Below are 23525 nucleotides of genomic sequence, written 5' to 3'. Positions count from 1 at the left end.
TGTAACATACCCGAACACACGGAAGACCCCCAAGGACTACGCCTTGGCCTCCTGAACTGCAGATCCTTAGCAAAACACGCCCACGAAACATATCTGCTCATCCAGGACCAGAGGTTAGACATATTGTTCTTGACTGAAACATGGCTGACCCCGCACACTGACTCCGAAATGGTCAATGCAACACCCCCCGGTTACCAAATCTGTGGCCTCAATAGACCAATCGGGAGAGGTGGTGGCCTAGCCATAATCCACAAAAACCATCTTAAATGCAGAATAGAAAAGGGAACCATCAAAGACTGTGAAAATTGTAACTTCACCATTCAGATCTCGCCATCTATCTCCCTCTCGGGAGTCCTAGTGTACCGGCCGCCGGGTGCACAGGGAGAATTTTCCAGTACTTTGATGGATTATATCTCACTTAAAATGATTTCAGCCTCGAACTTCCTCCTCCTAGGGGATTTCAACCTACATTTTCTGGATCCCGCTGACAATGCCGCATCCAACTTACTCGCTGACCTGAATACGGCCGATCTCTACCTCCAAAATACTAAAGCCACCCACGAGAAAGGCCATCTCCTGGATCCTATCCTCACCAATGTTAAGAACATAAAGTCCCTGGACCCAACCCCCTTGCCTTGGACAGACCACATGCTGATCCCCATGCACTGGTCAATCAACCCCCCCACTGTCACTAAACAGAAAACCAGGACATGCACCAGACGATGGTATAAGCTGGTGCCAGAGGAGTGGGAATCTATGCTACGGGAAACTACGAGCCCCCTGCCAGCGGACCCCAACTCCGCTGACAGAGAATTCAACGACTGGCTAGTTCTTCCCCTAGACAGTCTCGTTCCTCTCACCAGTACCCTAAGACACGTCAAACGGACCATCCCCGCTCCCTGGTACACACCCGCTCTCAACACCCTCAAGAAAGAGTGCAAAAAGTCCGAACGTTCTTGGAGGAGAAATAAGTCGACATTGGAGAAAAGGGCATACCAGTCATCCATGAAAGCATACAAACGAGCCCTCCGCGAAGCAAAAGGTGCCTTTTACGAGGATAAAATAAAGGGTTCCTCTTGCTCAGCCAAGGAGACATTCTCCATCCTTAAAGAACTCCTTCATGTCCCTGACCCCCCAAAGACACCCATGGACCCCAAAGCAGCGGAGGAAAAATGCGTGAAGCTGGCTGTCTTCTTTGATGAAAAAATTAAAAGAATCACCACCTCCCTTTCTGTTACTAAACCCAACATCACGATTAAACCCAAGGAGTCATTGCCGACACCCGATAAGCCACATTTAGCGGCACTCGGCCCAGTCACAGAGGAGGAAGTGATGGCCGCACTCACTTCAACCAAGAGCGGAGCCCCCAGTGACCCAGTACCCGTACGGTTCGTCAAAACCATCCCTCAGGCCATAGTTCCTCAATTGACCGCCCTCATTAACACCTCACTGGCACTGGGAGAAGTCCCCTCGAACTGGAAAGAGGCCATAGTCAAAGGTCTCCTCAAAAAACCATCGCTAGATCCTGCCGACCTATCCAACTATAGGCCCATCTCACTCCTCCCCTGGATAGGCAAGGTGGCAGAAAAGTTAGGAAATAAAAAATTATCACACTTTCTGGAGTCAAACCATCTCCTCAATGACTCCCAGACGGGCTTCAGACCAGGTCAGGGCACGGACACCGCCCTCCTGGCAGCAGTAGAAAGGACCAGGGAAATCATCGATACAGGAGGATCAGTGGCTGTGGTCCTCCTGGACCTGAGTGCGGCCTTTGACACGGTCAGTTACCAGGTCCTGACTCACCGTCTCGATAATATCGGGGTGAAAGACAGGGCACTAAAATGGCTCTCATCCTTCCTCTCCCAATGCTCTTTCCAAGTATGGGAAGGGGAAAGCCGCTCCCCCTCCATCCCCCTCCAGTGTGGCGTGCCTCAGGGCTCATCCCTGAGCCCCACGCTGTTCAACGTGTATATGGCCCCACTGGAGGAACTGGTGTCACCCTTTGGAGTATCTACAGTCAGCTACGCCGACGACACACAGCTGGTGGTAACACTCTCCCACCCCAGACTAGAGCCCTCCAATCTACACGATTGTCTAACCAGTGTACATCAGTGGATGAGCGACTCTGTCCTGAAGCTAAACGGCTCCAAGACAGAGATCCTGCTCCTAGGGCATAACACCACGAGCCTCCCCCCGAACATCTGGCCCGCCTGCTTGGGTGAACCCCCCACCCCCAAGACTGAGGTCAAGAGTCTCGGAGTATGGCTAGAGACTGATCTCTCCTTTAGGACACAGGCAAGAAAGACGGCCGGCATCTGCTACGGACTACTGAGATCGTGCAGGAAGGTACTTCCCCTTCTACCTTTCCAATCGCGCCTCCTGCTGATCCAAGGCCTAATTCTATCGAGGCTGGATTACTGCAACGCCATATACCTAGGATCCCCAGAAGCCTCGCTACAAACTCTTCAAAAAGCCCAAAACGCCGCAGCGCGATTCCTCACAAATACCCCGGCAAGAACATCTGCCAAGCCCGCATTGAGGACGCTGCACTGGCTCCCTATTAGGGAAAGAGTAACCTTCAAGGCCCTATGTCTGGCCCACAAGGTATTGCACAATACTGGCCCTCCTATCCTTCGGAACTGGATCACTCCCTACAGACCCACAAGAGCGCTCCGATCCGAACAGGGGAACTTCATCACGATCCCCAAGGTGAGGAAGGCCCGGGTCGGGGGCCGTCGCTTCTCGGTCAATACGGGAAAAAAATGGAATGCACTCCCCCTGAGCCTCAGAACAGAACCTAACCTCCTAAGGTTCAGGAAGGCCCTCAAAACCCTACTCTTCCCTTGAGCCATCCCTCCATCTCCCAACTATTTTCCACTGGCGGTAATAGGTTCAGCGCTGGGATACCCCTCGGGGTGACTACGCGCTTTAGAAATCTTTAAATAAATAAATAAATCTGGCTCTGCAGCTTTTGGACTCTCAATACACTGCAAAGTGTGTAGCTTGTTTTCTAAAATCATGTTTAAAAATTCGCTGTAACTTTGAGTGATCCAGTTTTTTGTTATAAATAATTTCTTTAGTCTGCCAATGAATTACTGTTAGTAATGGATTTAAGTAACAATTGTTTTTAAATTTACTTTGACACTGTGATTTTTATATGCACTGTAGTGTTTTATTTATTTTTTGTACTTTTAATGGTTTCGCAAAGATGTAGCCGAATAAAAGTTTTATGAACTGAGTAGTGAGTGCAGAGTAGTGAGTGCAGAGTAGTGAGTGCAGAGTAGTGAGTAGTGAATGCAGAGTGGTGAGTGCAGAGTAGTGAGTAGTGAGTGCAGAGTAGTGAGTAGTGAGTGCAGAGTGGTGAGTGCAGAGTGGTGAGTGCAGAGTGGTGAGTGCAGAGTGGTGAGTGCAGAGTGGTGAGTGCAGAGTGGTGAGTGCAGAGTGGTGAGTGGTGAGTGCAGAGTGGTGAGTGCAGAGTGGTGAGTGTTCAGAGTGCAGAGTGGTGAGTGTTCAGAGTGCAGAGTGGTGAGTGCAGAGTAGTGAGTGCAGAGTAGTGAGTAGTGAGTGCAGAGTAGTGAGTGCAGAGTAGTGAGTGCAGAGTAGTGAGTGCAGAGTAGTGAGTGCAGAGTGGTGAGTGCAGAGTGGTGAGTGCAGAGTGGTGAGTGCAGAGTGGTGAGTGCAGAGTGCAGAGTAGTGAGTGTTCAGAGTGCAGAGTGGTGAGTGCAGAGTAGTGAGTAGTTAGTGCAGAGTGGTGAGTGCAGAGTGGTGAGTGCAGAGTGGTGAGTGCAGAGTGGTGAGTGCAGAGTGGTGAGTGCGCAGAGTGGTGAGTGCGCAGAGTGGTGAGTGCGCAGAGTGGTGAGTGCGCAGAGTGGTGAGTGCGCAGAGTGGTGAGTGCGCAGAGTGGTGAGTGCGCAGAGTGGTGAGTGCGCAGAGTGGTGAGTGCGCAGAGTGGTGAGTGCGCAGAGTAGTGAGTGCGCAGAGTAGTGAGTGCGCAGAGTAGTGAGTGCGCAGGGTGAGCAGTGTGTGAGCGTGCAGGGTGAGCAGTGTGTGAGCCTGCAGGGTGAGCAGTGTGTGAGCCTGCAGGGTGAACAATTCCAATGCAAACCACATGATTCCATTACACACCACATAATTCCATTACACACCACATAATTCCATTACACACCACATAATTCCATTACACACCACATGCATACACTCCATAACACATGGCTAAAAGACATTGTACAATGCCATTAGCTCTAACTCAAATAAATCCGAGACCTATTACATTTCCATTGCTTGTTTAAATTCCTTGCCGCCGGCCTGCCTGATTATCTTAAGAGGCACGCATGCATGACGCACCAGCGGCAGTCCGGCACTATCATCAGAAGCAGCAGTGTGTGGTGTTCAGTTAGTGTGCAGCAGCAGGCCTCAGGTAGGCATTTCTGCGACCTCCAAATGGATGCAGCTTACTTCCTAGAAGTCATAACATTTCCCAGAAATATGTTTTCGAAGCTCTAAGAGCCACAGAACTCCAGGTGACCTCCAGGACATTTTGTAGTAGTTCGTTTTTTTGTGCGCTGACTTGATTATATGCATGGTGAACAAAATATTACTGCCTTTTTTTTTTTTTGTTTGAAAGCTTTATTGAAGTAAAGAATTTGCGATACAATGAGGTGACAACAGCAGAATAAATTGAGAAAGGGCAATCATAGGAGAATAAAATGAAGTCAGCTGATGGCACAATGAGGGAACAAAGCATTTTAAGAGTTTTAAGGGAGGGAAAGGAGGGGAGGGGAAGGGAAAATAAAACAATGTATAATACAGTTAAGACTACAATATAAGAGAAGCAAATTAGGTAATGGCAAATAGAACAGTAAATGCACGAGTGACTAATAAATGCACGAGTTAAAACATTATTAAGATATGAATAAACAAAGGAAAAAGGAAACTTTCAATAGTGAGAACTGAAGTATAAACTTACAAGCAGAAGTACAAACGTTCAAGGGGGTTTAAAATTGTTAGGGGACAATGAAGTATAAGTCTTTTTGGTGGAATGATCTAAGTATAAGGTGAGAGGTAACCAGTAGAGTTCAACATTTCGAGGGGGTTTGCAGGAGGATGTAAAGGCAACATCCAATCTATGAGAATGACATAGTAAATTCCACCAGGAGGTTATGGAGAGGTTGTTCAAGGATTTCCAATTGGAGGCGATATGTTGGAGTGCAAGTGCTAAAAAAAAGTCAAAAAGACCACGTGAATGTGGGGGGAGGTCTAAAGCTTCTGAGAGGCTACCTAGAAAAACCAAAGAGGTAGAGAAGGAAATCGAGAGATGAAAGATTCGAGAGATGCGGGACCACACTTGAAACCAAAAGCGACGGACAGAAGGACAGAGAAAGAAAAGATGATATAGATCAGCATTAGAAGCATCACAGGTCCAACAGTTGGTGGTAGAAGAAGAAAGAAAACGAGAAAGAGAAAGAGGAGTGAGATAGAGTCTGTGATAGAAGAAGAATAAGGATTGAGTGAGAGATGCAGTGCGAGAGGTCTTCAAGGATTTCGCCCAAAGTTTGTCCCAAAGAGAGGTCGGCCACGAGCAGTTTAAGTCCTTTTCCCAAGAGAGTTTCAATTTTGATTTGGGGCAATCAGGGTCAGGAGCAGAGAAGTATCGATAAATAAGAGAAGCTTTAGGAATAGTAGAGAGAATGGTGAGTAAGGAGGAAAGGGAGGTGGATAGTTCATCAGAGGATAAAGAGTAGTATCGATCAAGAACAGTGTCCATGAGAATGTAATATTTCTTTGCAAACGATGCAGGATAATGAAACTGGGCCTGAAATTGGGGGAAGGAACGAGGAGACGAACCGTCAAAAAGATGATGAACCCATATAATACCTTTTGATCTCCACGAAGTCCAGGCAATAGGTCTATTCCGTATGAGAATGGATGAGTTATACCAGATGGGTGACGTTAAAAAGGATTCACGAGAGAGAGAGGCTGTGGACAACAAGGGTCGCAAAAGAGAGGAGGTATGCTTGAACAATGGAGGGTTTAGACAAGGAGCCTTGGCAGTAAAGCGTAGCGCATCCTGAAAGGAATAAGGAAGAAGTAACTCACGTTCAACCGATAACCATAAAGGGGCAAAAAGGTTCACATCTTGCGATAACCAACGTGAGGCCTGGCGAAGAGAGAAGGACTTGTGATAAAGGCGGAAGTTAGGAAAATTAATCCCCCCATTTGATTTAGATTTACGAAGAGCTGAGAGAGATATACGAGCTTTCTTCTGCTTCCAAAGGAATTTGGATAAAAGAGAATCAATGCGACGGAAGTAGAGAGCTGGGATGTGTACAGGGAGCATGGAGAGTAAATAGATCAAAATCGGAGCAATCATTATTTTAATCGAGTCAAGACGACCCCACCAGGAAAGGTATAAAGGATTCCAGGAAGAGAGAAGCGAATCAATTCTATAAATGACTGCAGTCATGTTAAGTCGGATAGAAGAGAGGATAGAATTAGAGAAGAGGACGCCAAGATATTTTAATTTCGTACTGTTCCAGGCAAAACCGGTGGAAGCAAAGAAATGTGGAAGGCAGAATTTAGTTATAGGAAGAATCTCCGTCTTATCCGAGTTAATTTTATATCCTGAAGCCTGGGAAAATCTCTCAAATTCATGCATTAGGGCCGGGACAGAAGTATGTGGATCTGAAATGAATAAAAGGATGTCATCCGCATAAGCCGATAACTTAAGTTGACGCTCACCATATGGGAAACCAGAAATGGAAGGGTTGTTACGAATAGAAGAAATGAAAGGTTCAAGAGCTAAAATAAAAAGAAGAGGGGAAAGAGGACAGCCCTGACGTACACCTCGTTGAAGGGTAAAGGGGGAGGTAAGTTGACCATTAACAAGGACCGATGCTTTGGGCATAGAATATATCAAAGAAACGTAGGAGATAAATTTCGGACCAAAGCCATGCCATTTCAGTGAAGCCATCAGAAAGGACCAATCAACTCGATCGAAGGCTTTTTCGGCATCAACCGAGATAGCCGCGAGGGGGATAGAGAGAGAGGAAGCCTTGTTGAGAACATTGAGGAGGAGTCTGGAGTTGTCTGAGGTGAGGCGGCCCTTAACAAAACCACATTGTTCCTTTCCAATAAGATGAGGCATAAAAAGATCAAGACGAAGGGCTAATAGTTTTGCATAGATTTTATAGTCCACATTGACTAGGGATATTGGGCGATAATTCTTGCAGTATTTTGGGTCACGCCCTTCCTTAGGTATGAGGCATATGGTAGCATCCTGAAAGGAGCCTTGAGCCAAACCTGCGGAGCAAAAAGATTGAAAAAGAAAAAGAAGTTTAGGTAAGAGGAGATCAGAGAAGTGTAAGTAAAATTCAACGGGAAAGCCATCAGGCCCCGGGGTCTTGCCCTTGGTTAGAGAAGATAGCGCTGTGGATAATTCAGAGAGGGTAAAATCCGCCTCAATGTCTAAGAAATTAAGTGTAGAAGCATCTGGTTTAGGCAAGCCCTCAAAATATGAGTGTAGGAGATCTGGGGTAGGGGGATTCTCAGGAGAATATAAAGACTCATAGAAGGACTGGAACTGTTGTAGAATGTCTTTATCTGTGTGCAAGAGAACATTGGAAGGGGAATAGATAGAGTCTATGAGAGTTCTTTCTTTACGTGATTTCAGATAATTAGCAAGCAATTTGCCCGATTTGTTGCGCCCCCCATAATACCGCGCACTACCTCGAAGGAGAAAGGAGGAAGCCGAATCTGTAGTAAGTTTGTTAAATGCAATTTTAGCTTGAAGAAGTTCAGAAGGTATTTGAGTTGGAGGGGAGGTATAAAATTGGTGTTCAAGCAATTTGATATGTGTAAGAGCAACTTTGCGCTTTTGGAGAAACTTTTTCTTTTTTTTGGAAACAAACTCAATAATAAATCCGCGGGCTGTGGCCTTGAAAGAGTCCCAAAGAACATGGGGAGAGATATCGGGATCAGAGTTAAGCTGGAAGTATTCAGACGTGAAAGAGCGAAAAGAGGAGGAAAAAAGAGGGTCTGTAAGTAGGGAAGAATTAAAACGCCAACGAGAAGATTTAGGAGGTGGAGGAGAAAGATCAAAATCAGTGATAATAGGGGCATGATCAGAAATGACAATAGGTTCAATAGACGAGGATATAAGATTTTGAGATAAGGAGGAAGAGAGAAAAATATAATCTAAACGGGAAAAGGAGGCGTGTGGTGGGGAGAAAAAAGAAAAATCTATAGTGTCTGGGTGTGTGAGCCTCCATGAGTCTACAAGGTGAACCTGTGTGATAGTATCAAGAAACTGTTTATGGGGTTTGTGGGGGGTGAATCGTACAGAGGATTTGCGGTCTAAAAAGGGGTCAATGATTTGATTATAATCCCCGCCCAAAAGGAAGGAATCATCTTTATGTTGGATACATTTTGCAGTAATTACGGGCCAAAAAGAGGAATCAAAACCTGTAGGACCATAAACATTGAACAAAGAAAGTGGGATATTATTAAGAAGCAACTTAACTAGAATCCAACGCCCCTCATCATCTTTGTCTTCGAGAAGTATTTTACATTTGTGACGTTTGTGAATTAAAATAGCAACACCATTCTTTTTATGGGAGGCCGGAGAAAACAAAACATTGCCAACCCATAGTCTTTTAAGTTTCAAGGATTCAACATCTGAAAGATGGGTTTCTTGAATGAGAACAATATCGGGATTATAAGAGGAGAGGTGGGAGTGTACTTTCTGCCGTTTAATAGGATGGTTAAATCCTTTCACATTCCATGAAATAACTTTGAAAATCACAACATAATAAACTGTTCAAAATTGAAAGGTGCAAGAACATACTGTACAAGAAATAAAGCAAGCAATAACATGATAAAAATTACGGTAACCAGTAGAATAGTAGAAGGAAGAATAAGGAAAAATAGGAGAAAGGGGGGAGAAAGGAAAAGGAATAAGAAAAGAGGAAGGGGAAATAGTGGAGAAAAAGGAATATGCAATGAGAAAGGTAGAAAGGAAAGAAAAGAGAGAATGCATAGAAGACAGTGCAAATCCATACGGATGACTGTAGGAGACATACCTGAAGGGAAGGGTACACGAAGGGAGGTGGGGAAGTGGTGATGTGGAACAAGACGGGGAAACTAGGATCAGGAACACATCCGCGCCGAAACCTCACAGGGATACAAAGGATAATACACGGAGAAGGGGAAACTGAGACACATCTGTATGGGGAAGGAGAGAGAAAAGACAATGAGATCATGAACATATTACATATATTCTAAGCACTAAGAGAAAGACCTAAGTCAAGAGGGATCCAATATAATGGAGGACAATCGAAAAAACTGGTCAATGCAGGGAAAGAGCAAAACAACAGCAAATAACATCAAATACACAAGGAGTATAAGAGAATCAATCAGCCACTAGTAGAAGGTGAGGATTCCATTCCATCGTTGTTGTGCAGAAGAAGGAAGTTACGGAGCTCGCCAGGTTCTTGAAAGGACCAAGACTTATTCTGATGGGTGACTCTGAAGGTACATGGATGGAACAAGCCATAACGGGCCCCTAGATAACGCAGAGATGGTCGTAGAGCCAGGAATTCCTTGCGTCTGGATGCAGTGGCTTTAGAAACATCTTTAGATATGTAGATACGCTGACCTTGCCAGGCTAACTGTCTTTTGGCTCTAGCAGCCGAGAGGATGGATAAGAGATCAGTAAATTTCAAAAATAGAATGATAACACCACGAGGCTTAGTAGAGGTGGACGAGTGTGCTCCAAGTCTGTGGGCTCTCTGAATGCTGATGGAGGTGGACGGTGGCATGTCCAATAACTTCGGAAGAAAGGAGGTAAAAAAGGGGACTGGATCATCCCCCTCAAGAGTTTCCGGTAAACCATAAAGGCGTAGGTTGTTCCTCCTGTTACGATTTTCCAAATCCTCTGTGTGTCTTTGCAGAGAGAGGACAGTCTTCTCCAGGGACTTAATGCGTTGCGTGTTGGAGTGGACCTCAGGAAGTTGCTGTTCTATTGAGGAAATTCGAGTGTCCATTACTTCCCATTTGTCCTTCAAAAGTTGCATATCTCTGCTCGTGTCCTCAATGAATGGACGCAACGCACGGATCTCTTCCAAAATCAAGTCCATAGAAGGTGGAGGAGAAGAGTCAGGTGTAGGAGAGTTCTGCTTCAACCTTTTGATTGACGATGCGGAGGGTGAAGACTTATTCGATGGTGGATTGCCTGAAGAAGAGCGCTGAGTGACGGAAGTCGACATTTTGACAGAATGTAAGGAGGTACCCAAGTTGGAAGAACTCATAGGAATCCTCACAGAAGGATTAAACACAAACTTGGGTTTGCGCAACCGCACCATAGATGAACGTGAATCAAGAGGAAGATACCTGGCAAAGGAATGTATATAGAGACTCCGTCCAGTGAACAGTAGGGACTGTTAATCCACCTAAATATCAATAACAAATGCGCTGATGCAACGAAAGCTTGGAAGTGTTCATCCAGAGTAAATCACACAGAGCCTCAAGTGGGTTAGCATACAGCGAGTCAATTGAAGATAACGTTTACTATACTATAACAGCATCCAAGGTGCGGGTAACTCCATTTGGTGTGAGTGACTGTTACCAAATGAAAGAAACATAGGATGATATACTGCATAGAAACAGGCAGAATGCCTTGCCAGCTGTATTTGTAGACAATCTAGATCCAAGCTCAATTACAAAATCCAAGAAAGTATCGGGCAAAAAGCATGAATCCCTCAGAGAAAAGAACGTGTGCATGACACAGTAACCAATAACGCATGGATAGTCATATAACATTGACCTCAGGACATGTCGCAGCTAAAGGTCCGTGTGCAGCAGGAGGTCACAGTCACATTAGTGAAGGAAGCGTGTGACAGGATGGAGATAATGCGCCAAAAGGAGGAACCGCGACTTTCAAATCAGCCGCGGTAATCCTAAAATGGCGGCTGCAACACCTCAAGGTGAAAGGCGCGTCTGAACACAAGAAGGGTGGCAAGAGCCATGAAATAATTCCCAACGCTCACCTCCAAGAATTGTCGGCATAATGCAGGGACCGAAATAAGGAAAATCTTCTCAGCAAGTGGAAGGGTAGAAGTTCGTCAGAGGAGCCGCTGACGCCGAGGCATTGCTCAAAATGGCGGATCTCGGCTTCTCGTTCCCGGTCTCCGACTTCAAAACCTCAGGGGAGGTCCGAAAAAGGCCACAAAAGCTACAGACTGCTCACACCATGTTCCGGTTGAGAAATCCAGAGAGTTGCGACAGAAATATCCCACTTCACCGCCGGGAAGACAGAAGGAGGTGATACGGCACGGAGGAGCTCTTCACCTAGCCGTCCATCTTGCGCGGCACCCAAGCCACGCCCCCATTACTGCCTTTTTTAAATGCACATTTTGTATTTTTTTCCACTGGGAAAATGTATTTCCTCAAGGAGAAGCTCTTTGTTCTACATCCCGCTGACATTTGGGGGTGTTCGCTTCCCCATTATAACCGGGAATTAATTTATGAGTGCAGGGTCACATTTAAAAAAAAAATATGTTGCATACATAAATCACGCCAGACAATATGGTTAAATGGCTCTGTGAGCGGATGTGCATCAGTGCAAAATCCGTACCCACATTTTAATTTTTTTTGTGCTGCCCATAATGGAACACGATTGCGATGGTGCCATTATGCAGTTGATGTCAATGTTTACTGAATGGTTGATTGTGTGTTCTGTGTAAACTTTGGTTGATGTCTCGGAGAGGCTAAAGTAGTAAGCAGTTTGTGGTTCTTTGTGGCAGTTTGTAACAACTCGGATTGGGAAGGCCATGATGTCAGAATCGTGTATCTTCTGTTGGATGTCCGTGGAGGGTTCTGTTGGCTGGAAGTTTATGTGGTGCGTGTTTGTTGAGGTGAGCAGTGCTGGGAGTCCTGGCCTATTTGAGCTGTGTTTTTTGTAACAAAGGTGTTTGTCTCTTTGTTGGGACCGTCCTTTAGAGAAAATGCAATTTATCTTCTGCCTTTGGTAAATTCACTGCTTATTTCTGCGCTGCCTGGACAGTTTGGCTTTTTTTTTAAATACCCAGTGAAAAAGGACACACTACTGCTGTGTGCAGTGCACTCAGGAATTTACTTCACTACCGACCTTTATTCATACCAATGTGTGCTGATGGGGGTAAAATGATGTGCAATATTTGTGTCTAGTGAGGGTGAAAACCCAAGTCACAATTTGTTAAAATGTCACCGAGAGATGCGCATGCGGTTCAGACTTGCAATGTAAAAATGATATGAGATTGCATTGGAAAAAAGGATCAAGAAAAAAGATGTTTACTTCATCCTTTATTTTGCAAGGGACCATATAATTGCTTGCGGTGGGGTGGGGTGCAGAGCCCTGAAAGGTCGCCAGATGACCATGTCCGTTGTAACACATTATGACAGAAGTAGTAGCACAGTCGGTGTGCCCTTGGCCCCACTGCTAAGAAGGAAATGGGCCCCTGGCTGCTATTTGAATTATAACATATGGCAATCAGGTCCCTGGGTCCAGGGGCCCTTGCCCCTGCTGCACCTATGGAAGCTACGGCCTGGGCACTGCAGAGGACACTGGCTGTGGAGAGCAGCTTCCACTTTGAGAATAAACCTGTCAGGATAAGGTAAAGAAGAGACAAGTTCCTTCAGGAAAGTTGCAATTATGAGACTTTTCTGAATGAAAATTACAGGTCTGTCTGTGTCTCTGCATTCAAGGCCATTTGCAGGTATTCCCTCATCAACACTAAGGTTGAGGGATTTCAAAAGTCTTAGGGCCAGATGTAGGAGCCCAAATACCGGTCGGTAACGGCCGATTTCGGCCGTTACCGACCGGTATTTGGGTATTGTAATGTAGGGGGCTAGAAAATTACAGAATCGGTATATTTACCGATTTGGTAAATTTACCGATTCGGTAAAATACCTAATCGCTAAATATACCGATTCTGTAATTCAATATGTAGGTGGCACAGTTCACAGTGCCACAGGCCCATAGAAATTCGTTATTTACCACCCAATACTATTGGGTGGTAAATTACGAATTTCTGTGTACATGCACATCTGTGCATGTACACCTGTGCCATGTGGCACACATACATGCCCTAAGGGCATGTATGTGTGTCACATGGCACACAAGCCAGAAACAGGGGTGCAACAGGGTGTCAAAGTGACACCCTGTCCCCCTTGTGAAATCGGTAATTTTACTGAATCTGTATTTGCTATTGAATCCTATGGGCTTCAAGGCCCATAGGAATCAATGGCAAATACTGACTCGGTAATTACCGAATCGGTAATTACCGAATCTTACCGATTCGGTATTTTTACCGATTTTTTTCCTACATAGCAATTATCGATTAGTAAATACCGAATTTGTAAAATTCGGTATTTAAAATTCGGTAATTTGCTATTACCTACATCTAGCCCTTAGTGACCAGTCTCTTTGCACCCTGCTGCAGTAAAACATTGAGGATAGCGCAAAGAACCGGACTGGTCACACTGCAGGCGCTACACAAAGCCTGTGTTACTACAATGCTGCCTGCTAATAATAGATTGGGGTGCCTAGTTCTGAAGACTGGAAGTGTGCTATGGGCTTCAAGACTGTAGTTGTGCCAGAGACGATTACACACCATTGGCCCTGCCTAGCTCAACAGCCACATCTTCTTTCACAAAACATCTTTGCTTGGCGGGACTCCTGTTTGCAAACATCCTATGTATCAGTTTTGTCTTTGAATTCATGACACACAATTAGACTCTGCTAAAAAATTACAACACAAAGCACCTTTGCACATACCTCAGTATCCAAATCGGCACATAGAGCACTGGAATTTTTCACATGCCCCTTTTCAATGATTTAGTCATTCTAACTTATTTATTCCAAATTGTGTTTTAAATGCACTTTTGATTTCATCTTTTTCAAAATTGTTGCTGGGTGGAGAAACCTCCTACCAAAACCTTACTTGAGGAAGGCTTCATTGATGAAATTTAAAGCGGGCATTACATCTGGCTTTCTGCAGCACCAGTTAAGGATGTAGGTGGAGACAATGGAATAAGTGGGTGGAACCTGTGGGGGAAGTGGGTGGAGCAGAGAAAATTAGGTGTGGCTTCTGACAAACATTGAGCACCTGGACTTCATATTTTACCAATTAAGCACTGGTGTGAAAGCATACATTGGAGTGGCGTACATTAGAGTGGGGTCCAATCAAATAGCGTAAAATGAAGTGGCCTAGAGTGGAGTGCCATACACCCGAGTGGCGAAAAGTGGAGTAACGTACAGTGGAATTGCATATAGTGGAATAGCATATATTGAAGTAGCTTGTAGCGGAGTGGCATACAATGGAGTGGCGTACACTAAAGAGGCATAGATTGGAGTTGCATACAGTGTAATAGCATAGAGTGAACTGAAATAGAGTGGAGTTGCGTACTGTGGAGTAGTGTAGAGTGTTATAGTGGAGTAGTGTACAGTGGAGTGATATATATTGGAGTGGTGTAGACTGGAGTGGCGTACAGTGGTGTTGGGTATAGTGTAATAGCATAAGGTGGAGTGGCGTACATTGGAGTGGGGTCCAATCGAATAGCGTAGAATGAGGTGGCTTAGAGTAGAGTGTCATACACTTGAGTGGCGTAGAGTACAGTGGAGTGGCACACAGTGGAATAGTGTACAGTGGAGTATTGTAGAGTTGAGTGGTATACAGAGGCATAGAATAAAGTGGAGTGGCATACAGTAGAATGGCGCAGAGTGGACTAGCATGCAGTGAAGTAGCATTGAGTAGAGTGACGTACAGTGACCTTGCATACAGTGTAATATCATAGAGTGGAATGACGTTGAGTGGAGTCTCTTACAGTAAAAAGGTGTAGAATGGAATGACATAGTGTGGAATAGCATATAGTGGAGCAGCTACAGTGGTGTGGCATACAGATGTATGCGAAATGTAGCACTAATGTACATTATGGTGTGCAGAGTAACGCAAAAACAGCGAATTGCGCTGCTTTGCATTTCTCTAAATTTGCCAATCAGCACAGGGTTGGTTTCCCTTTTAGATCTCGCCTGAGCCAGTGCATGCGTTGCTCTGGTGAGACTTTTAATAGGGGGGCTTGAAAAAGCTCACCATACGCTTTTGCTTGTGGCCTAAAGCTTGCGGTTATGCGCGCGGATACGTGCACAGGCACCATCTGGCTTTCCTCTCTCGTCATGGCTCATTAAGCGCATCTCTCGCAGGCACCCTTACAGCGCGCAATCGCGATCACTTTCAAGTTTGTGTTTATTTGTGAAACGCGGTATGGGGAAAACAGTTATTCGTCGGGTATAACACAATTTGGTCGAATAAATAAACGGGGATTATTATAATTACGTTTTCACGCTAGGCACTGAGTACTGAAGCCACTAAAACTCTCAGATGTAGCACCAAGAAGTGGTCTGCCTCTGCAAGCACTATTATCATAATTGCCAGCTGATTCTGTTTGCAGCCGTGACCCTTTCTGTTGAGCAGCTCTTTGAAACTAAGTGGCCTCCTCCAATTCACCAACCCCTTTCCCCACTACCACCTCCCACTCGAACTCATGCCTGGCATGCCTCAGTGGTGTGATACTCTGTGACTTGGGCTGGTGTCGGTTCTCAGCTTGTGTTTTGCTTGGCTTGGCAGTCACATGCTCCAGAATATGTTGTCAGTTGCTGGGAGAATGCAGGAAGGCTGTACTTGCCGAGATGCTGCAGACACACTGGGGTTAAAATCTCACTTTTTCACTTCCCAAACAGCTTTCGTTTACTGCCTCTTTGACACCCCTTCTCTGAATCGCACTTAAACCTTACATTTGCTTTATCATGGGGCCAAATTAGATCTGTGCAGCACATGGTGCTGCTGATGTGTGCTGTCATTAGTGCGGCCCTTGTGCATGGTTTAACCTGTTGAAGGACATCGGCGAACCACTCCATTACGATTTCTGGCAGGCTCTTGGCATTTCATTGATGCAGCTTGTAGTAAATAAACCTCAGACTGGGCGGAAAGCAATACAGCGTTGACTCCATGTACATGCTTCTTAAAGGTGCACTAACCTGTTCAGGGTCTTCAGAAGAACACTTAAGAGAGGCAGCAGGGTGTTGAGAAAAACGCACTCCTGGGTTATTTTAAAAACAAAAATCACATTTGCGGTATTGAATGATGTTTTCTGAAAATACACGTTTGTTCACCGTTAATTGTTTAGACTTGTGTTTTTATTTGTTTTGAGGCATAGATTTTGGCATCGGTAAACATGCACTCAGAGGACTGTTTATTTTATTTGTTTGCATATTTCTGTCTATTGCTCACGAATACCTACTTTAAATCATTCAGTGGCATGCAAATAATTTAACCACATCAAGGTGATACCTGTTAATATGAGAGGACAGTTTATTTTCTCTCATACATCGAGCGCCTAAAATTCCAAACTTAACTAGGTACGTTTTATGCCAATGTGTGTGGATTACACTGTGTCACGTCAGCATCACTCAGCATCACCACAGCGTCACTCAGCACCACCGCAGCGTCACTCAGCGCCACCGCAGCATCACTCAGCGTCACCGCAGCATCACTCAGCACCACCCCAGCATCACTCGGCACCACCACAGCATCACTCAGCGCCACCACAGCATCACTCAGCGCTACCACAGCATCACTCAGCGCCACCACAGCACCACTCAGCGCCACCACTGCATCACTCAGCGCAACAGCAGCCTCACTCAGCGCCACCACAGCCTCACTCAGCGCGACCACAGCATCACTCAGCACGACCACAGCATCACTCAGCACCACCATAGCATCACTCAGCACCACCACAGCATCACTCAGCACCACCACAGCATCACTCAGCACCACCACCGCATCACTCAGCACCACCACCGCATCACTCAATGCAACAGCAGCATCACTCAGCGCCACCACAGCATCACTCGGCGCCACCACAGCATCACTCGGCGCCACCACATCATCACTCAGCACCACCACAGCATCACTCAGGGCCACCACAGCATCACTCAGCGCCACCACAGCATCACTCAGCACCACCACTGCATCACTCAGCACCACCACTGCATCACTCAGCACCACCACTGCATCACTCAGTGCCACCACTGCATCACTCAGTGCCACCACTGCATCATTAAGGGCCACCACTGCATCACTCAGGGACACAACAATATCACTCAGCGTCACCACAGCATCATTCAGCATCACCACAGCATCACTCAGCGGCACCACAGCATCACTCAGCACCACATCAGTATCACTCAGCATCGCCTTTGCACTAGTACACCACCACATCATCATCACTCAGCAAGACCTGAGTATCATTCAGCATCACCTCAGCATCTTCTCCGCACCAGTCACCACCACCACCACTACCACCTGAGCATCACTCAGCACCACCTCATTCTGCTCCCGGAATCTGGCATCTGTTGATTCTCCCCTAGCGTCTCCCCGCTGCTAGTGTTATAATACAGGTACTAGTTATCAACCTTCACCCTCCGATTGTTTAAGCAACCTAAAAAAAAGCTTTAAAGAACAACCATTGGAATAGGCAGAAACAAGTTGCCAGAAGTGCAAGAACAAAAGAAAACAGAGGACATTTTTTATTGTAAATCCTTTTTTTAATATGGTCGTTCAGTTATACATAATGCCTTCTTGGTCACAGATAAGGTAAGAAAAATGTTTCTGACACTTTTTAATTAAAACTTTTCAGCATGCTGCACAGCAGCCACACTTCTCTACAGCAAAGCTTAAAGGCATTTTAGGCAAATATAGCTAATAGCTCTGGCTAAACACTTAAAAGGCCCCAAAGGCGAGACTTATTGGTTATTCCAATGCTTGTTCTTATTTGGTTTTTATACTGTTTTTGTTAATAACCCTGAAGACTATTGCTGCACACACGGATCCGCTGTGTAAAAGGAAGGATTATTTAATACTGTAAATTGCCATAATGTGCTTTATGATGGTACTACTGAGTGGGTTCTGCGGACAGATTAATGGATTGCCTAGCAACAACTTGTTAATAATGGTCCATCAACGACACACTGTACATGTATATGTAATGTTATCCTTGTGCAATATCATGAACAAAGACAAATAAGACATTGTGAGTGATGCAAGGGTACCGCAATCCAGTAATAAAGCTGGACCTTAGTTATATTTTGGGCTATGGTATACCATTATACCTTTGCAGTATACCTGAATCCCCACAAAGAGATTTAGGTTAAAAATATTGATTTAGAATAAAACCACAATTACTCCAATGTGGAATAAATCATGTACCTAAATAGGAGAATACATAAAGACAATCAAATTTGTCATGCAATTGTTAATTTGGACACAATATAAGCAGCACCAAGCATGAGTATAGATTCCCTGTCTAAAGCTAACTACTGACTTGCCATATTTAACAAAGAAACACTAGGCATCGACGCGTTTGGGTAGCACTGTCACAACATGGCCACCTTTTTCAGGTCACAAATATTTTCTCCTACCGGATTTATCTTATTTCAACAGTAACACCTATTATAAAATCAGAAAAATACATATCACACTTCAGTAACATTTTTTATAATGGGCAGAGATGTATATACTCATTCCTACAAAAAAGCTTATCAATATCAAGCACCATAATTCCAACACAATACATTTTTAATTCCAAAATGATAAGTGCTCCAGTCATCCTGGATTGAAAATAGAACAACAACATTAATCTCACATACTCTTTGTTCAAACAGACTCCGCATTAATCATTCATCCTCACTCATCTACAAGTTATTTCAACTCACCGGTGCAACCGCACTTCGGTAAATATTTCTCCAACCCAATGTGAGTAGATAAATAGTGCTTCAAGGATGGCTAAAATGATAAAGAAGCCATATTTAAATCATGCTCTATTCTAATTATTAGAAACTAGACCCCAGTCTTAAATCCAAACATTTTCACCTTATCTGTCCATAGTTAAACTTGTTGTGATCTGATACAAAGATAGGTAGGTAATTCAATCTTCCTCCAGTCTCACCACCTCCTGTATCAGGGGGGAGATTACATAGAATGTTAACTTCACTATCCTACTCCCCAAAGTTCAATAAAGTAATTACTTTACATTTATTTACAGTAAATAATGTCACCTTATTCTCTATGTGACTGTTACCTAAATGGGATTAATTCATATCCAATCTCCCCTCAATTGAGTATCTCTGTTAAATTTGTGATATTTGATAAGGCCGGAACACGTCTCAGTCCCTGAAATATACAATAAATTTAAGTAAGTTGGTAGACTCCTCACTATTGAGCTATGGTAATTAGATTAATAGTAATATCTTGCATCTCACCTTCTATGATTAAAAGGAGCAGTTTTCCAATTCCCCGTGACCTGTGCACCTGGATCAAGTTTCCGTTACTTAAAAATATATATAGAGGGAGATATGGGCCACTATCTGGGAATATATACACATATTTACATATCCCAATTGATTCAACCACAAGTCCCCACCTTTCAATCTATATTTTGTCCTTCACACTAATAGGTAGTGTGTCAAATTGTTGTTCAGGGAGCCCGTCTGTCTCAATACTAAATTCACTCGTAATCCCGCCATGATTCCAATTTTAAGTCTATTCCAATAGACCACCCAGGAGGGCGTCCTACGGGCCCCTGCTCCAATAAGATAATTAGACCATAGTTCCTTTTCCTTGGGGTTAATCATTAATACTTTTTAGGTACATGATGTATTCCACATTGGAGTAATTGTGGTTTTATTGTGAAAAATATTTTTTAACACAAATCTCTTCATGGGGATTCAGATATCTGTGCAGTTTTATATTCGTTAAAGAAAATATTTTGATTACATTTGTTTGTTTGATTATAAATGCTTTAAACATTTAATTGTCCTACCATTGCTTCCGACTATTGGATCAATATTAGATATGTTATCATCTAGGTCCACATCATATATTATGGCATCTTTCAGGGTTAACTCAAGAGCATTGTGGTTGCTATTTTCTCTTGTAATGATTTTAATATCAAGGAGTACAGGCCATAATTTAAGGTCAATTATAATGTAATCTATTTTACTGCTATAATTACTGCTCTTAATCATATATTCCCTCCTAAGATCTGAAGATGCTCTACTACTGTATGTAGGAGATGTAAGGTCAGGGATATTAGTTGCAGTGCTGCCACTCAGCAAATTAGAATTGGTTTGGTCTCTAGTGTAGGAATAACCATAACTTCATCCTTTAGGTCAGTCAGGGAGTTTACACAATGAAAAGGTTCAAAAGTGATTTTAAAGTCCCCAGCAATATTAGTGAGACACCTGTCAGCATTTCTTGTTATGTGCTCCTCCAAAATAAGTAGATTTGGTGACTCTGTGCTTAGGTGTCAAATGGTTATAAAAATTATAAAAAAGCACAAAAGAAGCATTTTGCTGATTTCATTTATGTTACTAAAATGTTAGATGTAAGAATGTCTACCTTAAAGATTAGGCAATTTAGCGAGATTGTCATCCAAATGAGTGAGTGACCAGAAGGCTATCAGTTGGCGAATGTAGAGCCTCTGCACAAAACGTTAGGTACCCTGATCTATGCAGGGAATAAATCACCCACATTTCTTGGAAGATGGAAGTAGGATATTAGTTTGTAAACTCACCCCATAGTGGAACATTAAGCTTAGAATTGAAGCCTGCCACATTCCAAGACAGTACTCACATGTGTTTCAGACCCCCGTTAATCAGAGGAGAATGCTCAGTACTCAAGATTGTGCCTGATTTTATGAGTGATATACCATCAGGGACCACACTCATCAACTGTGAGTCTAAACCTCTGGTCCACTAGAATATTCAAATCTGGCGTAAATTATGTCATCTTGACTTCTGGCCCTCACTGTGAACATAGCACTGTCCAGACCTGAGGTAGCCCTCAGTTAATCGATATCTTTTAGTGGGGACATAGCATGGGGTAAATCTACTATATTGAGTTGGTTCCTACTTGGTAAATCAGTTGGACTCCCTATAGTAATCAGACATAGAGTTACAACTGAACTGTTTCTCTCTGACCCGTTTGCTGGAGTAGTACACAGATCAAGAGCAACTAAATCCATGGTGAGATCTCCCCTAGGTAATGCTATTTTTATAGTCTTGAGTTACCTGTGGGAGAGAAATATGGTAAACATCAACTATGTCAGAGCACACCAGGGAGTAATATTTCCTGGTTTCCCTGGTCCAGTGAATAACCTTCTTGGTGAGCGACTCTGAATTACCTTGTTTTTTTAAAGCTAAGCTTCTAAATTTTTGTCACATAAACCACCCCCAGCTGGTATGTACCCATTGTGTCCCGATTGATTAAGGGATATTTGAATGGAAGTTCCTGGCAGGTATGTAGAGAGGTGCAAGCATCTTGGTTGTTTTTCAAAATAATGAGTTTTCTATATTGACCCACACAAAATTAATCCAGAATATTGATTAGCAGAATATCATCATGGTGAGTATATAACAGTATAGATGGATGTACTTTTCTTTGCATGTACATATCTTGATGTACACCATTAAGGTACACAGATGGGGAGTTAAGAACTGTACATATGTATTTACCTTACTTATGTCTTCAAGCTACATAGAGGTAGAGTTAGGAATAATAAAGCTGTACTTACTCATTGTTGCGGGTAATCTAGAAAATATCATTGATAATGTGGTAGAATTACAGGCTTCTGTGACCATATAGGCCCTGTAACCCAGTATGCTTTGTTAACTCAGCAGAGGGTATTGAATTTGATCATGTAGTCAAATGTTAATCTGCGGACCAATTTCAGGATGGTTTGTTGTTGTCACACCTGCAGAGCTTTAGACACTTTTCTTTCCACAATGTGATTGGATTAGAGAATGTGGTAAAGTTTTAGAGTAAGGGTGAGTTGGAAGTTAATGCTCTTAACTACTCCATTGATTTGAGCAGCAGATGTAAGTCCCTAGGTTTCTTTCTTGCAAAGAGGTATGTGGAGACATACTAAGGCCAGAGGGCCAGAGGGCCAGTTGATTTATATGGAGTTGAGCTTGGTTCCTTCCATGACTCAGTTTTGACCTGGTTTATGCTGTGAAAGGTCTTCTTAATAGTGAAGAGCACATAACAGATGCATTCAGTGGTGTAAGCTGTATTGTCATGTTTATTGTTTTATAATTGAGATGTTCACATGGTGCTGGTCAAGCAGTTGTGCCGGAGGTGTACGTAGATGTTAATTCAAGAGTGCTATTCCTTAGGGGATAACAAAAGAAGCATGTAGTGTGAAGATTTGTTACACCCAGTTTTTTTTTGCTGTGGTTGGTTAAGGACTGGATTCAAAAGAGAGGACGTTGAGCTATGCCCGACCACTTCTCCAGCCTTTCCAGCATAATGTTATGGTCCACAGGAATATCATCAACAGATGTAGGTTCAGGAGTGTGGTTTGCTCCCATCCATGGAAAGAGGGAGCTCCTCCCTGATGTTGCTAAGGCTGAATCAGTGTCTCTTGCAGGTTTGAATCCAGACTGATTGTCATGTAGAAACTTGGTAAGTTACACTTAGTCTTGTAATTGTCTCTCCACTTTCCCATCCTTACTTTTGTTGTAGAAAGGAAACTCAGTGCTGGACTGGTGGTTTATCAGCATCCTCACATCTAGAGTAGTTTTTCTTCTTGAGAAACCATGCGCTATTTTTGTTGCTGATTGTAGGTGATGGGCAGAGGCACTCATTTTTGGGGACCAGGATTTATTTGCCAAAGAGTAGAACAAAGAAAAGCAAAAAAGGGTGAAAGAGAAGTAAGGAATGAAAGGTAAGCATCAACAAAGGTAGAAGTCTAGGTTGGTTGTATGAAAGATTCAAGTGGTGTCAACCATAAACGTATAAACAAAAGTGATTAATTGAATGCTTGAATTAATCTCAGCCACGGGTAATTACTCGGGCCGCACCCCAGTCCATCATTATTTTGCACACATGCCACCTCACTTTGGACCCAGCCATATGCAAAGTCCAGGCTCTTTCTGAACTGGAACACAAGCAACCTAGGGCTGGGTTTGCCCTGATTAGAGCTTATCAGCCAACTATGGCTTGTTTTTTGTATACTTCAGTGTGGTGGCAATCGTGGCATTTATGTGAACTTTTGAACTTTGGCCCTCAGCTGATTCTTTATCAAATTAAGAACATACATAAGGGAGATGGAGAGCTGTGTTTTAGGTGGCCTGGAATGGCCCCAGATTAGAGAGAGGTTTTTATCAGGTTTGATGATTTTATGACAATGGACAGAGAAAGATGTTTGGCATATGAGAATTTGCAGGTTTCCATCAGTGCATTGGACAAGATTATGTAGTTGCCTCAGCCATCAACTCATCGGTCTCAAAAGGCATGAATGATATGAAGACATACTGTAGGAAAGGGATGCCTTTTTCCGTACAACTTGTGCAGGTCATTTGCACAAATCTTTCTATGAATTTGAGTAGTAACTTTATTTTGTATTTTTGCATATAATTTTGGAACCTAATGAAC

The 23525-nt window shown here is 43.7% G+C and overlaps 1 protein-coding gene across 5 annotated transcripts in view; it reads left to right on the top strand.

Annotated features, from left to right (window-relative positions):
• SH2D4A (SH2 domain containing 4A) overlaps positions 1-23525 on the top strand; it is a 764817-nt gene that overhangs the window by 269841 nt on the left and 471451 nt on the right. The window contains exon 1 of one of the 5 annotated variants that reach the window (XM_078676368.1): positions 23171-23444. The exons of the other annotated variants lie outside the window; for them this stretch is intronic. The gene's annotated coding sequence lies outside the window, so the exon portion shown is untranslated. Of the gene's footprint in view, positions 1-23170; positions 23445-23525 lie in introns of those variants that run through there. 5 annotated transcript variants of the gene reach the window in all.

This window comes from Lissotriton helveticus, chromosome 2_1 (genome assembly GCF_964261635.1).
Source record: "Lissotriton helveticus chromosome 2_1, aLisHel1.1, whole genome shotgun sequence".
In the NCBI taxonomy this organism is placed as follows: Eukaryota; Metazoa; Chordata; class Amphibia; order Caudata; family Salamandridae; genus Lissotriton; species Lissotriton helveticus.
The sequence above is the reverse complement of the archived record's forward strand: the minus strand, read 5'-3'. Positions and strand labels throughout refer to the sequence as shown.